The 5,176-nt window shown below is 45.3% G+C and overlaps 1 pseudogene; it reads right to left on the reverse strand.

Annotated features, from left to right (window-relative positions):
- Positions 1 to 2,865: 2,865 nt before the first annotated feature.
- On the reverse strand, positions 2,866 to 5,176 carry LOC135537843 (acyl-CoA desaturase-like; annotated as a pseudogene).

The following is a 5,176-nucleotide window of genomic DNA, read 5'->3' on the forward strand; positions in this document are numbered from 1 at the left end:
CTACATTTTACATTCACCTTTTACTAGTTTACTTTTATCAACAAATCATTTTTTTTATTGAGTTGTCTTTTTGTCAATGCAATTAAAAAGTGCTGTATACTACAAATAGGTGGTAAAAAGAACATACAGCCTACAGTAGAGTGGTCATGGCATAGACAGAGGACTGTTTCCTATTCATGGCCGGATTACCAACTGGGAAATTAGCTTTAAAACGGAACATTTTTTATCTCTGCCCCATGGCTAAATGTGTACAATGGCAGGAAGTTAGCTTTAAAAAAAATGTCTTGCTCCACTGCCATGAGGGGGGGGCTTCAAAATACTCTTGCCTTGGTCCCCAGATGTGGTTAATCAGCTCTGCTTCTATAAGCAACAGCACATAAAAATATATTTTGTACTATATATGTTTTTTTTTGTATAGCTCTAACCTGCTTGACAATCTAGGGAGGGGGAGCATGTATTCTTCATTTGTTTTCTAAGATGTATAAAATCTCTTTTTGTGACATTACCGCCATGCCTGTGCTTTATCCAGTTCCACTGTGACCCCTCTCATTTATCCAGCTCCACTGTGACCCCTCTCATTTATCCAGCTCCACTGTGACCCCTCTCATTTATCCAGCTCCACTGTGACCCCTCTCATTTATCCAGCTCCACTGTGACCCCTCTCATTTATCCAGCTCCTGTGACTCTCATTTATCCAGACCCCTCTCATTTATCCAGCTCCACTGTGACCCCTCTCATTTATCCAGCTCCACTGTGACCCCTCTCATTTATCCAGTTCCACTGTGACCCCTCTCATTTATCCAGCTCCACTGTGACCCCTCTCATTTATCCAGCTCCACTGTGACCCCTCTCATTTATCCAGCTCCACTGTGACCCCTCTCATTTATCCAGCTCCACTGTGACCCCTCTCATTTATCCAGCTCCACTGTGACCCCTCTCATTTATCCAGTTCCACTGTGACCCCTCTCATTTATCCAGCTCCACTGTGACCCCTCTCATTTATCCAGTTCCACTGTGACCCCTCTCATTTATCCAGCTCCACTGTGACCCCTCTCATTTATCCAGCTCCACTGTGACCCCTCTCATTTATCCAGCTCCACTGTGACCCCTCTCATTTATCCAGCTCCACTGTGACCCCTCTCATTTATCCAGCTCCACTGTGACCCCTCTCATTTATCCAGCTCCACTGTGACCCCTCTCATTTATCCAGCTCCACTGTGACCCCTCTCATTTATCCAGCTCCACTGTGACCCCTCTCATTTATCCAGCTCCACTGTGACCCCTCTCATTTATCCAGCTCCACTGTGACCCCTCTCATTTATCCAGTTCTACTCTGACCCCTCTCATTTATCCAGCTCCACTGTGACCCCTCTCATTTATCCAGCTCCTGTGACCCCTCTCATTTATCCAGCTCCACTGCGACCCCTCTCATTTATCCAGCTCCACTGCGACCCCTCTCATTTATCCAGCTCCACTGTGACCCCTCTCATTTATCCAGCTCCACTGTGACCCCTCTCATTTATCCAGTTCCACTGTGACCCCTCTCATTTATCCAGCTCCACTGTGACCCCTCTCATTTATCCAGCTCCACTGTGACCCCTCTCATTTATCCAGCTCCACTGTGACCCCTCTTTATCAGTTCCTTATTTATCCAGCTCCACTGTGACCCCTCTCATTTATCCAGTTCTACTGCGACCCCTCTCATTTATCCAGCTCCACTGTCTCATTTATCCAGTTCTACTGCGACCCCTCTCATTTATCCAGCTCATTGACCCCTGTCATTTATCCAGCTCCACTGTGACCCCTCTCAATAGAGTAAGACTCCTTCCGTATCATTTAAACACTGTGCTGTAAACTGTAACAAATGTTGAATAACAACCAAGTCAGTTGAAACCTAATAAATCTCATATACTCTATGAAATGGAACATGGTTTTCCACGTTTCAGTACTCTATTCTTCATTAATATCCAGTAAATCACTGAGTATTAAAGTAACTTCCAAATGTTTATGAAATATGAAATAGTTTTTTTTTCTTTCCAATTTAAAAGGAAGTCTGTTCAAAAGCAGCTTTTCTGTGTTGGAATGGTGTGGGCGTGTCTACCGGTCATTACAAATATTCATGTGAGTAAACCGCTGATTGGCCAGCACTTCATACTCTATGAGGAAATAGCAAGCCTTTTTTAAACCGTCTGTTTGAGATATAAGTTTGAATTGGAGTTTTTGAAGTGTTTTTTTTCTTCTTCCTCCCAATTTATGTTTTGGCCAAAAATACAAGTATGGGACGAGTCCGCAACATTATTTGGGTTTGAGTAAACAGAATATGACCTTTTAAAAGTGAGACTTTCACTGGACAGTTACTTTAAGAATAGAAAAGTATCTGTTTTGGTTGCATGACCCACATTACATGAAAGCTATGGACACAACTGACAGTTTCACTTCAAGACGGGAGATTTAAAAGGTGTCACAACAAACAAGTTTAAAATGTTTTTTTTTTTTTTTTTTAAAGCTTTCTTATTTTTCCAATCTCTCCTTTAATACTTGACAGCAGTATTCAAGAGAAACTCTGGATTGATTGCCTTTGCAACATCAATGTAACATTGCAGTAGAAGAAGCATTCACAGCTCATGAACACCTCTCCAGCCTACTGAGGGAGGCTCGACCAATGGCAGCACACCAGCTTTGGCAACAGACAGATTTGTACCATTTCACACAACAGACTATTTGCTGCAGCGAAGAAGAAATTAAACAGTAAAACGTAAGGTGATTTAAAGTCCCTATTTTAAAAGCTAACATGAATCTTTAAGAACTCTTTAGGAAATCCGTAAAAAGCTCACAAAGGAGAAAGAGTGAAGCTGTGACTGTAGCTACAAGATCGAAGCATCTCTCAAAATTACACTGCAAACTAAACTTTTGTCGGTTTTATATATATGTATTTTTTTAATATTTTTTACATTGGTTTTGTTTTGGAGCTTTTTGAGATTGGGGAAAACCTCCTAGCCACTCCGGTTCCGGGTGCTTCTGTCCCCAGTGCGCTGAGCCCGGGCCAGCACTATTTCGGGGGACACTCTCTTGCGGTCCTTTGCCAGGCCGAGGAAACACATCAAGTCGATGAAACAGGTGGTCAGGTTCAGTTTGCAGCCAAACTCACTTGATGCATAATCATATGGGAAGGTGTGGTGATAGTTATGGAACCCTTCACCTGAAAGTGACGGAAACCACAGTCAGGAACCCTTGGCCGTTATTTACACACCATCATATATTCAAGATATCTTGTAAGATGTGAACACCCCACACACGGTTTGATATAGAGCTACTAGAAATATATATTAAATGTAAATGTAAATTATATTCGGTCAACTCCAAAAACCTAAAATTCATGGTCTGCATAAACTTGCTCTTCATCGACAATGAATAACCAATCCCCTTTTGATCTCTTTGACAAACAGGTGGAATCAATGTAAACTGACAGCAGGTTAAAAACACATTACATGGCCTCCCGGGTGGGCGCAGTGGTGAAGAAGCTGTGTACTGCAGCGCCGGCTGTGCCACCAAGACCCTGGAGTTCGCGCCCAGGCTCTGTTGCAACCGGCCCCGCGCCCGGGAGGGTCCGTGGGGCGGCACAATTGGCATATCGCCGTCCGGGTTAGGGAGGACTTGTCCATTCAGGATATCCTCGTCTCATCGCGCACCGCGACTCCTGTGGCGGGCCGGGCACAGTGCACGCTAACCAAGGTTGCCGGGTGCACGGTGTTTCCCTCCGACACATTGGTGCGGCTGGCTTCCGGGTTGGATGCGCTGTGTTAAGAAGCAGTGAGGCTGGCTTCCGGGTTGGATGCGCGCTGTGTTAAGAAGCAGTGAGGCTTGGTTGGTGTTGTGTTTCTGAGGACGCATGACTTTCCAACCTTCGTCTCGAGCCCGTAGTACGGGAGTTGTAGCGATGAGACTAGATAGTAGCTACTAAAAAATTGGATACCGAAATTGGGGCGAAAAAGGGTAAAATAAATGTTAAAAATAAACATATTAGTTCAATATCACCCAGACAAGCACAGAAGTCAATGCTGTTTCTGCGATAATTGTGTAATATAGAGTCATTTATTATTTATTTTTTACCCCGTTTTTTCTCCCCAATTTCATGGTATCCAATTGGTAATTACAGTCTTGTCTCATCGCTGCAACTCCCGTCTCGGTTTCAGGAGGGCGAGGTCGAGAACGCGCGTCTTCGAAACACAACCCAACCAAGCCACACTGCTCTGTGACTGCGGCCACTAACCCGGGAAGCCAGTCGCACTAATGTCGGAGAAGCCCGTACACCTGGTGACCGTGTCCAGCGTGCCCGGTCCGGCCCGCCACAGGAATTCGCTGGTGCGTGACGGGACAGGACATCCCTGCCGACCAAACCTTCCCCTAACCCAGAAGAGGCCGCTGGGCCAATTGTCGCTGCCCCACGAGGTCTCCCGGTCGCGACAGAGCCTGGGACTCGAACCAGAATCTCTAGCGGCACAGCTAGCAATACGATGCAGTGCCTTAGACCACTACGTCACTCAGGAGACCCCAGTATAGAGTCATCTGCGATATAACTACGTGTTATAAAGGAGCGACTTAATGAAAGAGCTTAAGATATTTTGAAATTGAAAGAAGGTAAGCTAACATACCTATGGCACTAAGGGTGACAAACTTGTTCTCTCGGGGGTTGATGTTGGTGTCGTAGGGCGGTTTCCCCACATGTGGGCAGCACTGTTGACCAGCCAGGTAAGCGTTCAGTACCAGGGTGTACCTCAGCAGACCCGGCACGAAGTAGCCCAGCCACAGGCTCTCCCCACAGGCACCAAGGACAAACATGGGGATGGCGAAGCACATCAGCACCACTGACATCTTGTAATACCTGTGGATAAGACCAGAGACATATCCTCTATGACATCTAGTAATACCTGTGGATAAGACCAGAGACATATCCTCTATGACATCTAGTAATACCAATGGAAAGACCAGAGACATATCCTCTATGACATCTAGTAATACCTGTGGAGAAGACCAGAGACATATCCTCTATGACATCTAGTAATACCAGTGGAGAAGACCAGAGACATATCCTCTATGACATCTAGTAATACCTGTGGAAGACCAAGAGACATATCCTCTATGACATCTAGTAATACCTGAGGAAGACCAGAGACAT

The sequence above is a fragment of the Oncorhynchus masou genome, unplaced genomic scaffold (assembly GCF_036934945.1).
Source record: "Oncorhynchus masou masou isolate Uvic2021 unplaced genomic scaffold, UVic_Omas_1.1 unplaced_scaffold_856, whole genome shotgun sequence".
Taxonomy (NCBI): domain Eukaryota; kingdom Metazoa; phylum Chordata; class Actinopteri; order Salmoniformes; family Salmonidae; genus Oncorhynchus; species Oncorhynchus masou.